General features: G+C 41.8%; 2 non-coding genes across 2 annotated transcripts; one reads left to right on the forward strand and one right to left on the reverse strand.

Annotated features, from left to right (window-relative positions):
• The first annotated feature begins 1615 nt into the window (after positions 1 to 1615).
• Positions 1616 to 1722, forward strand: LOC120098433 (U6 spliceosomal RNA). Its single transcript, XR_015643216.1, has one exon. It is a non-coding gene; the product is annotated as a U6 spliceosomal RNA (small nuclear RNA).
• Positions 1723 to 2704: 982 nt separating this feature from the next.
• Positions 2705 to 2811, reverse strand: LOC120098436 (U6 spliceosomal RNA). The gene has a single exon (XR_015643219.1). It is a non-coding gene; the product is annotated as a U6 spliceosomal RNA (small nuclear RNA).
• Between the last annotated feature and the right edge of the window lie 8681 nt (positions 2812 to 11492).

Below are 11492 nucleotides of genomic sequence, written 5' to 3' on the forward strand. Positions count from 1 at the left end.
CTTGTCTATTATTCTTGGAACATAAGGACTCTAAAACCTTTATAATGACCATTGCATAACAGTTTCCAATGAGACTGTAGTAAAACTCCTTAAACACAAAGGCAAACAACTCAAAATAGCCTCAGGAAGTTCCTGAAGTTGACCAGACTCACTAGGCCCTTTTCTTCCAGAGTAAATAATAAACACTGAGAGTCCCTTTCAGAGAAAGAAAAGAGACAAGTTGCAAAGAGGAATCTCATCCAGGGTACAAAGAAGCCTAAGACCAGACCAGCTGACTTGAAGAAGCAGAGACCAGCCAAATTGTCTTGGAAGAGATTTAAACCAATTGAGTCACTTGGAAAAGGTGCTTTTCAACATGTTGAGCCAACTGCAGGCTATGCAGTGTGTTTCAAGTTTCCTAGCTTTCATGACCTGTCAACCATGCTGTTGTAGGCTTTGGTGATACAGCTGTCTTTGAGTAATTTCTGCTCCTGTATGTAACCACTCAGTCACATTCCTGTAAATAACTCCAATAAGTTTCATGGTTCACCATGTTGGACTTTGGTGTTAAAGGTATATTGGTCTGTCATATATTTAATATATATGCTGAATAGATGTGGGTTGTATCTCTCTAGGAAAAGTTTTACCACACAACAATGACACATACTAGGAATGTCAGTGTGTCTCAAACTTAGCAAGCTAACTCCAGAACCTGCGTGACTATCTGCCACATGCAGTCACCGTGGTTTACATTTCTAGGTTTCAACTACAGGTTTCTCAAGTTACAGTTGATAGGTTGGGAGAAAATAGTCATTTAAGATGTTGCCATCTCAGTTTCCTCTACCCCAAACCTTGGTATTAGGAAATCTCCTTTACTGAGCTGTCGGTATGAGAAAATAAGCATCGAAACTAACTAGAGATTGGGCTTTATCAAGGGCAGAGTTAGTATTTTATGCTGGACTGTTAAATACTTCACATGAATTAGCTAATTTAATTCTCACAAGGGCCCTTGAAGTATCTTCACTTCTTGTTTGTACTGATAAAGAGAAAGGCATAGAGACATGGACTGCCATACTCACAGGTTACAGAATTCGATCACAGAGCTGGCTGAATGTGTCTGCTGGATCTATGCTTCTCCACTGCTGCCTGAACTAAGGAAGCCTGACTCAATTAGTTCCCAGCACCTACAATGCTGCATCTACCCAGTGCTGAGAATCAGTCTTAGTATTAAGATTGCTGGTTTTTCAAGAGTTCCAGGAATGGTATGACATGAACAAGATAGATAGACATGGCCTTTGTCCTGTTGTCTTCCTTGGGCTCTGGATAGATGCTTGGCAATTAAGAACACAGGCTGCAATTCCAGTGAACCAGGTTTGATCCCCAGCACCCACATGATGGCTCACAATTGTGTGTAACTCTAGTTCCAGAGGATATGAAGCCCTCTTCTGTCCTCCGCAGGTACAAGGCATGCACACGATACATAGACATACATGCAGGAAAAACATACACACACATAAAATAATTTTTAAAAATTATTTTTTATACAATAAAAATAAAAAGAAACAGACCAAGTCTCCACTGACCTTTCCAGTTAAAAGGCAAGAAATGCCTTTTCAGCCTTTAAAATGAAGCAGTTGTGTTCGCTTCCACAGCACACATACTAAAATTGGAATGATGCAGAGAAGATTAGCACAGCTCCTGCACAAAGATGACATGCAAATTTGTGAAGTGTTCCATATTTTTCCATCCAGAGGCCACCACACCTTAGGATCCATCCAATCCACAGATACCAAACCCCAACTCTATTGCTGATGCCAAGATGTGCTTGCAGATAGGAGCCTGGTATGGCTATGCTCTGAGAGGCTCTACCCGCACCCGACTAAGACAGATGCAGATACTCAGATATTGGACTGAGCCCTGGGACACCTATGAATAGTTAGGGAAAGGGTTGAAGGAGCTGAAAAGGATTACAACACCATAGGAAGAACAACAGTATCAACTAACTGGACCCCTCAGAACTTCCAGGAATTAAATCACCAACCAAAGAGTATATATCAGCTGGTACATGGCTTCCACTACATATGTAGCAGAGGACTGTCTTATCTGGCATTAGTAGCTTAGTCTTGTAAAAGCTTGATGCCCCAGAGAAGGGGGATGCTAGAGGGGTGAGGCAAAAGTGAGTGGGTGTGTGGGTTGTACCCTCTTAGAGGCAAAGCGGGGGATAAAGTAGGGGGTGAGGATAACATTTGAAATTTAAACAAATAAAATAATTTTAAAAAATAAAAAATCAAATGAAGTAGTCACACTGTGTGTAACAACATGGATGAACCTACATCAATGCTAGGTAAAGCAAGCTAGTCTCAGAAAGATAATCACAACATCGCGTTACTGCTTGTGAGATCTCAGAAAGTCAAAGGCATAAAACAGAAAGAATAGTAGGGAGTTTTTTTCAAGGTTTAAGGACAAGAGCTGTTGAGAAAATAGATCATAGCATACAAATTTTCATTTAGAGCATCAAAATGAGTTCAGGGTGTCCTCACAGGTGTCCCAGGGCTCAGTCCAATATCTGAGTATCTGCATCTGTCTTAGTCAGGTGCTGGTAGAGCCTCTCAGAGCATAGCCATACCAGGCTCCTATCTGCAAGCACATCTTGGCATCAGCAATAGAGTTGGGGTTTGGTATCTGTGGATTGGATGGGTCCCAAGGTGTGGTGGTCTCTGGATGGAAAAATATGGAACACTTCACAAATTTGCATGTCATCTTTGTGCAGGAGCTGTGCTAATCTTCTCTGCATCGTTCTAACTTTAGTATGTGTGCTGTGGAAGCGAACACAACTGCTTCATTTTAAAGGCTGAATAGCCATCTCTTGCTTTTTAACTGGAAAGGTCAGTGAAGATTTAGTCTGTTTCTTTTTTGTTTGTTTTTATTTTATTGAATATTTTATACATTTACACTTCAAATGTTATCCCTTTTCTTCCCTCCCCTTCCCCAGCTTCTATGAAGATGCTCTCACTCCCACCCACCCACTACTACTTCAACACCCTGACATTCCTCTAAACTGGAGAAATGAGCCTTCACAGGACCAAGGGCTTCTTCTCCTATTGATGCCAGACAATGCCATCCTCTGCTACATATGTGGCTGGAGCCATGGGTCCCTTTGTGTGTACTCATTAGTTGGTAGTTTAATCCCTGGGAGCTCTGTTGGGGGGGTATGACTGGTTGATATTGCTGTTCTTCCTATAGGGTTGCAAACCTCTTCAGTTACCTCAGTCCTTTCTCTAATTCCTCCACTGAGGTCCCCATGTTCAGTCCAATGGTTAGCTGCGAGCATCCTCATCTGTATCAGTTAGAAGATACAGAGCCTCTCAGGAGACAGCTATATCAGGCTCCTGTCAGCAAGCACTTCTTGGCATCAGCAATAGTGACTGGGTTTGGTGGTTGCATATGGGATGGATCCCCAGGTGGAGCAGTCTCTAGGTGGCCTTTTCTTCAGTCCCTGATCCACTCTTCATCCTGTATTTCCTCACATGAGTATTTTGTTCTCCCTTCTAAGAAGGACCTAAGCTTCCACATTTTGGTCTTCCTTCTTGAGCTTCATATGGTCTGTGTACTGTTTCTTGGGTATTCCAAGCTGAGCAATGGAAACATCACAAGGGACTATGGAAGAGTGAACTCCAGCATTGATTGTGGCTATTCCTTCCTGTATCCAGATTCTCCGTCCACAACATGTGGAGAGTTTGCACTGATCTTCCAGTTCTCTTCAACCTACCAGCTGTGAGCCTAAGTGTTCAAATTGTGTTAGGCTCTGGCTCAGAAACACTACATGGCTAATGGCATGTTGATTAGGCATAAGAAGTGTTAAGTAACAGAGTATGCGTGCTGACTATGATTTCTCTTCAGCTTTCATAGCACCAAGTCAGTGGGACCTGAACTTAGGATCCTTCTCAGGTGTTAAGATGAGATTTGTCATTGCTTATACCCTTCAGTGACTACCTGGATCTGAGGGCTATTTGTCAGCCATTTGGCCAATTTGACAAGCATATTGAATACAAAGGAGTAAATACATCCTTAAGTGTAGAGGACCAGCATGATTTAGTGTTTATTAGAATCTTATTTATCACTTTATGCTTTATGCGGGTTATCATTTCATCCTCACAAGCCTCCGAAGGAGCAAGCACCATGTCACTGCCTCACATAGCAGTAAGGTGGAGTGGCAACATAATGAGGTTATGTGCAATCTATACGAAGTGATGGGAAGAGGATTCATTGGGATCCAAATTCAAGCAACCCATTCACCGTGGTTCACATTCTCAAATGTGGTGAAATTTTCTCCAGTCCCCTCAAGTTTCTTCCAGGAATTCACAGTAGAGATTCCCATGAAAAATAATACATATATCTAAAAAGTAACCTCAGAGTTGGCCTTTAAAACTAAAGTTTGTTAACTTTGCACATGCGTGTGTGCGTGTGTGTGCATGTGTGTGTGTGTGTGTGTGTGTGAGAGAGAGAGAGAGAGAGAGAGAGAGAGAGAGAGAGAGAGGGAGGGCATGGGAGGGAGTGAGAGACAAAGGGGGAGGAAGGGAAGATTGTGTGGATGAAGCAGGTGCCAGTGCAGAAGTCACAGGAGGAGATTGGATGTGGTCCTCTAATACTTTCTCCATTATTACCATGAGATGAGGTCTCTCTCTTAAGCTGGACTTCACTGTTTCTCTCCTAAGTTGTTAGGCCAAGAAGCCCCAATGACCCTGTTGCCTCTTTTCCTACCAACGTTAAGGTTGTAGGTATGTGCAGCTATACCTGGTCTTTTCTGTGGGTGTTAGGAATCTCAGATCTTAACGATTGAGTATCAACATGCCTTTACTTGCTGAGCCATGCCCTACCCCCTGTAGGTTACTCATTTAAAAACACCCTCTGCAGTACATGAGACAGGAAGGTGCTGTTATCATGAGTCATACACTCAACCACAGCAAGAAGGTAGACTCTGAAGCATGTGCAAATGTTAAACTGTTAAAATGTTAAAATGTTAAAATGTTAAAATTAGTTTTACTTGGAAAACATGTGGTTACTATTAATACTCTGAAATCATTACCACTTGAATTTCATTTGCAGAGACCTGCCCGCACTGAAATTACCTGTACAGTTGATTAATGGAGTAGATGAACAAGAAGCACTCACTGAAAAATGACTTACGCCATGATGTTGTGAAAGGCTACTTCAAATTCTAAGTGGATTCTTGGTAATATGTAATAACGACTCCTTAGAAACAGTTAACAAGGAGCTGAAGAGGTGGCATGGTGGATATAAAGGCTTGTTCTGCAAGCATGAGCATCACAGTTTGAGTTCCACCACTCACATAAAAAGTTAGATGTGGCTACCCATGCCTGTAATCCCAGCATTATGGCACAGGTATAGGCAGATCTCAGGAGACTTTGCTGGGCAACCTGATACTCAAGCATAAGGAGCTGAGTTCCCCAGCACCCATAGAAAAAGCCAGGCATGGCTGCACATACTTGCATTCCCTATGTTGGTGGGTAAAGAGGCAACAGGGTTACTTGGGCTTAGGAGAATAATGGTGAGATGCAGCTTAAGTGAGAGACCCCATCTCATGGAACTAATGCAGAGAGCATTAGAGGACCACCCCGAACATCCTCCTGTGACTTCTGCACAGGCCCCTGCATCCCTTCCCCCTTCTCAAGCAGTGAGCTTCTGGGTTACTGGTAGCTTCCTAGGCAATGAGGTACAGGGCGCAATCGTGATAAAGGAAGATACCCAACATTTTGCTCTGGACTCTTCATGGGACAGTTCATGTGGACATGCACACTCCTACGTCTGCATCATACACACATATAGCACATTCATGCAAACACCTAGCAAAATTATGGAGATAATATTCATAATAAAAAATAACCTACAAAGAATGATCACTGAATGTAGAAACCTCAGCTCTGACATGGTCAAGTTGCACAGTATCTTTAGCTGTGTCACCAACTGAAAAATCTCCCATGTGCTGTGAGCTTTCCTTTCCCAAAGCTGACTTGTGGGATCAGAAGGTGAGTTCCACTGCACCAGAGATTTGGGAGAATTCAGGGTTTGCTGTGTTTTCAACTTCTGCCCAGTTTATGTTTATTGACAAAGCAGGCAAAAGAAATTCAAAGTTATATTTAGTGATAGAGCTATAAAATTAGCCACAAAATCACTACTAACTAGATTAAAAGTTAGGAAAAAAACTATGAAAAAGGAAAAGATATAACACTTCCATAAAAGTGTGAACTTGAAATTAGGAGCTACTCCCAGAGAGGCGATATGATTAGTTATTAACTGTGGGCCTTTGAGTACCATGAGCAAATAATACAGGCAATAACTAGGAGAATGACTAATGCACTTCATTTGCATTACTAAAAAGGCAAGTAGGGCTGGAGAGCTTGCTATCCATGAAAGCTTGGATTGGCATGCCAGTATGCGGGCCTTGGTTTGATCTCCTGCACCATGGGCAAGCCAAGCATGCCAGTGCGTCTCTGTAACGCCTATGCTCATTCCCAGCACAGGATACTTTGTTGTCTTTAACAAAATCTCAATCTTTCATATTGGCCTATAAAGACTTGGGAGCCAGATGCTGGGATGAAAGCCTGCTAACTCAGGGAGGCAGAAAAATAACCTAGCTGACCGTCCTCAGCTGATGACCGAAAAGGAAGTTCTCCATCTCTGCACTATTTCCCACCCCACTCAAACTGAATGTCCCTCTCTTCTACTCCCTGTGCATCTCTCTACCCATCCTATTGATTCTGTCTTACCCTCTATGGTTTTTTCCCACATGTTCACTCCCTATCACCTGGTTGCTAGTACCATCTCTTGACCTATGGTTGACTTCATTTAATCCTATTTACAATAAACAGCTCTTGTATTAAAGGTGTGTGCTAAGGCTGAACCTCACCACAACTAGAAGTTGTTTTTGCCAGTAAATAACACAATCTCCAGATTTCAACAGAGACAGGCACGTCCTTATGCTTGCTTGCTAGCAACTTCCCCACTTCAGCCAAATCAGCTTCTAAGTTCATTGAGAGGCCCTACTCAAGAAAAAAGAAATTGGGAAAGATACCTGATACCAATTTTGAGTTTACACACACACACACACACACACACACACACACACACACACACACACTCATATGCACACACAAGGCAAATATTCTATCTCATGTACTTTAAGTAGTAGCTGCAAGACAAATCAGTCTAGAAAATATGGCACTCAGACCAGCCTGTGATAAATGCACTATAAAGAATTAAGTAATGGGGGTTAGGGATTTAGCCCAGTGGTAGAGCGCTGGCCTAGCAAATGCAAGGCCCTAGGTTCGATCCCCAGCTCCGAAAAAAAAAAAAGAATTAAGTAATGACCCCTCCCTTTGAAACCCAGTGGAAGTAATACCACTGATTAAGCCACACCCACTTTTGCCTGAATCTGATACTATTGTTGAGCCAAGTTCAATTGTACCCCATTCCTCCTCATACAACTCAGACTTTGTTGTGATGTCTAGCACTCAGGCAGGAGGAGTCTGACCCACAGGCAAATGAAAGGTTATTTCTATGTGTAAAGTACTTAGGTTAATGCAATTCTCCCTAGCAGTAGCTGGTTGAGAAGAGCGCTGACGACTCGGGGTATAGCCAGGGAGTACCAAAATAAACTTGCTCTGAGAATTTGTAGAAAAGGCTCTTTGGGAAAATAAAAGCAGGATATCCTTTCACTGATGTGACTTGGTCTAAGTGTGATAGCAAGAGACAAAGCTGACATCAATAGGGCAGGGGACATAGAGAATCTGGGTCATGAGTGGAATAGATCAGTTCTGGCCATTCACGTTCTCAGGAATTACTATAAAACTAAACACTAGAATAATCTCATAACTGGGTTCCCTCCTTCTGGTGTTGCTTCTTTCAATGTGATCATGACTGGTCACTAGAAAGAACAGCTAACAGCCCATGGATACTCATTCCATTTTGACAGAAGTCCAGATTTGTACAATAGTTCATAGGATCCTTCTGTCTGCCTAAGCTCTCTACTCCTGTTTCTCCTGAATTCCTCCTTTGCTTGCTCAACTTCAGATATATTGGCCTCCTGCCTGATCCTAATATACCTAAGGTCTCACCTGGGAGCTTTCCCCTCTAGCTGGAATTCTCAGCAATTCACAAGACTCAGTCTTTTGCTATCTTTACAGGGAGGTGTTTGCCAAACTAGATAAGAGATAATAATCCTTTTTCTTTCCAGATATTCTGGTAGAAGTTTTCTGTTGCTTGAAAGCATCCTTCAAAGTGTTCTGTTGAATTGCCAACATGTTCAAAGAGCAGGCTGGTCATAAACTCCCAATGAGTGTCTCTAGAACAGAGCATTCCTCCCACTCTGTATTGTGTAGTAGAATGTAGGCAGTAAATGATTTGCTAGTGTGGAATTCAGAACTTTAGTTTGGTTTCTATGAGATCTTGAAAACTGGACAATTAATCTCTATGTCTTGGTGACTTCTTGCTTTCCACACTTGTGATTTGGAGCCATTACCAAATTAACTAAGGGTTAGTTGAACAGAATGACCGAGTTACCTTCACAGATAACCACCAAATGGTCAATAGGTGGGTAACATACCCAGGATGGACAGGCTGAACAATTTCAAGATGGAATAAAGTGGGATACTATGAGATTCAATCCTGATACTCAGCAAATGGAAATGTATGTATTATTTCTGTCAGTTTTCTGTTTACTATTTTTCGATCATGGTTGACTATAGTAACAGAAACCATTGAAAGTGAATAACTTTCCAGAGGGGAACAACTGTACTTATTCAACATGCATTGACAAAGCTCATGTTTGGTGTCAGGATCCTCTGCAGGAATGCTCTATCTAAGGCTTAGGAAACCAGCTCTGTAGCAGCTGAGAGTGAGGCTAGGGTAAGCAGATGAGCCTCAATTATCCCCACTCAGAAATGTAGTGTGAAGATGCACTCAAATCGTTACTGACATAGTGAAGAATGGATCCCATGATAGAATTTTCATTAGTGTTACTCTGGCCTTGACATGGTACAGTGATCTCAGAGATTTTTCCCATCCTCATCTAGGAAGGCAAAGTTATTAGCTCAAAGACATGAATAAAGCATGTATCTAAACAATCTGGCTGCTTCTTGTTGTTTTTTAAGTAGTACATTGGCTGCTGGTTGTTCTGGGTGTCTTTCCTACACCCAGCCTGCAAAGTGTTAGGCAGCTCACCATTTTCCAGCACATTTTATTTTTACTTGGATCATAATTGAACATCACTTGTTGGTATCCCCAGGAGAGTTCACACTGCTTATAGGACTGAGGGCCAGTAGGGTCTTGTGTATGACAATGTTTTCACTTTCCTTCTCTGTGTCTACTATATACTAGCTCTTCCAGAATTCTACTAGTTCATTAACTCTGTTTAACCGGGTTAGCATTAGGGAAGGGGTGTAAAGCATCCTTTCTTTCTTTTTTCTGTTTTTTTTCTATCCATCTGTGGTTTTTTTGGAGAAATTTAATTATCTAATGTAATTTTTATCAATGAACATAATGCCTGTGCTCAGTGTGGCACAAAAACCTCACTCCCTTCCTTTCCAGAGTGTACCAGGTTCCTGCATTGTGCTTCAAGCCCTCTCACATCCTGACATTCCCCTACCCCCACCTCTCGCAGCTGAGAAAAGGGCTTTCATCTTGTAGCAAGTTGTTCATAATCAGACCAATTTTGCTTCCAGCAGAGTGAAGCCCCAACAAATCAAAGTCACCTAGGAAATCCTTTTGTAGACTCCTGGGTGCTGGGAGAAAACTCCAGGCTTTACTTTAACACACAGAGGGGAGGTTTTCACTCCTGTCAGTGCCTGGGGCAGAGAACGAGGCTGCACTGTGACCTCTAATTTTTGGTATTCTTGTTTCCTTTGAAAGTGCTCAAAACACATTCTGATCTTACATTTTCTTTGTTCTCATAAAAGCCCTCTGATATCCAGAATGAAGGAAGAGAATTTCTCAGTGTGTCTCTTGTATCAACCTATGTTAGAACTACTTGGGAGGGCTGCCAAATTCAAAGTTCAGTGGCCTCATACAAGACCTTATGAATCAGTTTCTCTAGGAGTACGACCTAAGAGTATGCATTTAAAAGCCTTCCCAGGTGATCTGTGTGTATCATGAGATTTGAAGATCGGTCAAGGTCCCATCAAAGGTTGCTACTTGGATAGTGGACCAAATTTGAAGCAGGGGATAGTCAGGCTTCATGCTCGCCTGATTACTAAGTCTTTGGGGTAGTCGACTGAAATCTTTATCCTAAAAGATGTCTTCTTTCTGAAATGAAGGTCATTTTTAGATCCTCCATTTTACCCTGAGACCACTGGAACAAAGCAGAAGGCAAAAAAAAAAAAGGGCTCCATTTTACGTCTTTCAGGCTTGGATGTGTAGGATGATGCTACAATTGTCCTGTAGCACTGATGATGCTAAACATCTGGAAAGGTTACTGTCAATCACTGACTTCTTTTTGTGAAAAGGGGATGAGGCCTCACATGTTCATAGTGCACTGAAACAACCCAATCAGTACTTTTTTGAGTCGAAGAGTCAATCACTGAAAGATGAAAACTGTTTCCACTATCCTTGACTCTCAAACACTGGCACGGAGCTAAGACACTTTCGCAAATGTTATCATCAGAAGACCCTCCTCCACTAGAATGTCACCCAAAGCAGCTGTCAGCTTTTACATTAAAGCATGTGGAATGCAACTCACATCAACAGCCAATTTAATGTTTTTTTCCCTCTCATTAGAAATCTGATCAATAGAACACCTCATCATTCCTTCCACATGAGAGATCTTTTCAAAAGAAGGGAAAGGAAAAAGGTTATCCCCATTTAGCAAAACAGAATAAACACAATTATTGTCCATGAATAAAATGAAATGGCCTGTGTGAATGGACATTGAAGAACAATGAACAAACAAAAGGAAATCAATTACATGCTGTAGCTGGAGGAGGAAGACACACAAACCCTATCAAATGAGTCCGAGCTTTCTGATGCACAGAATTAGATATTGAATCTCACAGTAGTGTCTGATGGCCAGAGCAAGCCAGGCATGCAGTCTACAAATTATTCCTAATAGTGATAGCATAGAACTTTATGGAATTAAATCATATGTCATATGAAATATGCATGCTTGACTGATCACAGAGAACTGGAATCATTGGGTGTTAGGCATACTTAAACAAAGTTGGGTCAGTCACAGTTAGCATTCTAACATCAGGAAAATGAAAGTATCACCATGTTTTTTCACAGTGCATGTTGGAGAATCTGTACTTGCTATGGGCCCCATGAGCTACAGAATTGTGGTTTCGGTCACGGTGCTTTCTCCTAACAACATAAGCTAAGACAAATTGGTACTAGGTCATGGGGTATTGCTGTGACAGATCTGACCCTATGATTTGGTAGGATTATGGTAGCATTTGAACTTTGGGCTAGAAAAGCCATTGATCAGACCTCAGCAGGCTCTTGTT

Source organism: Rattus norvegicus, chromosome 18, assembly GCF_021556685.1.
Source record: "Rattus norvegicus strain SHRSP/BbbUtx chromosome 18, alternate assembly SHRSP_T2T, whole genome shotgun sequence".
Lineage (NCBI taxonomy): Eukaryota > Metazoa > Chordata > Mammalia > Rodentia > Muridae > Rattus > Rattus norvegicus.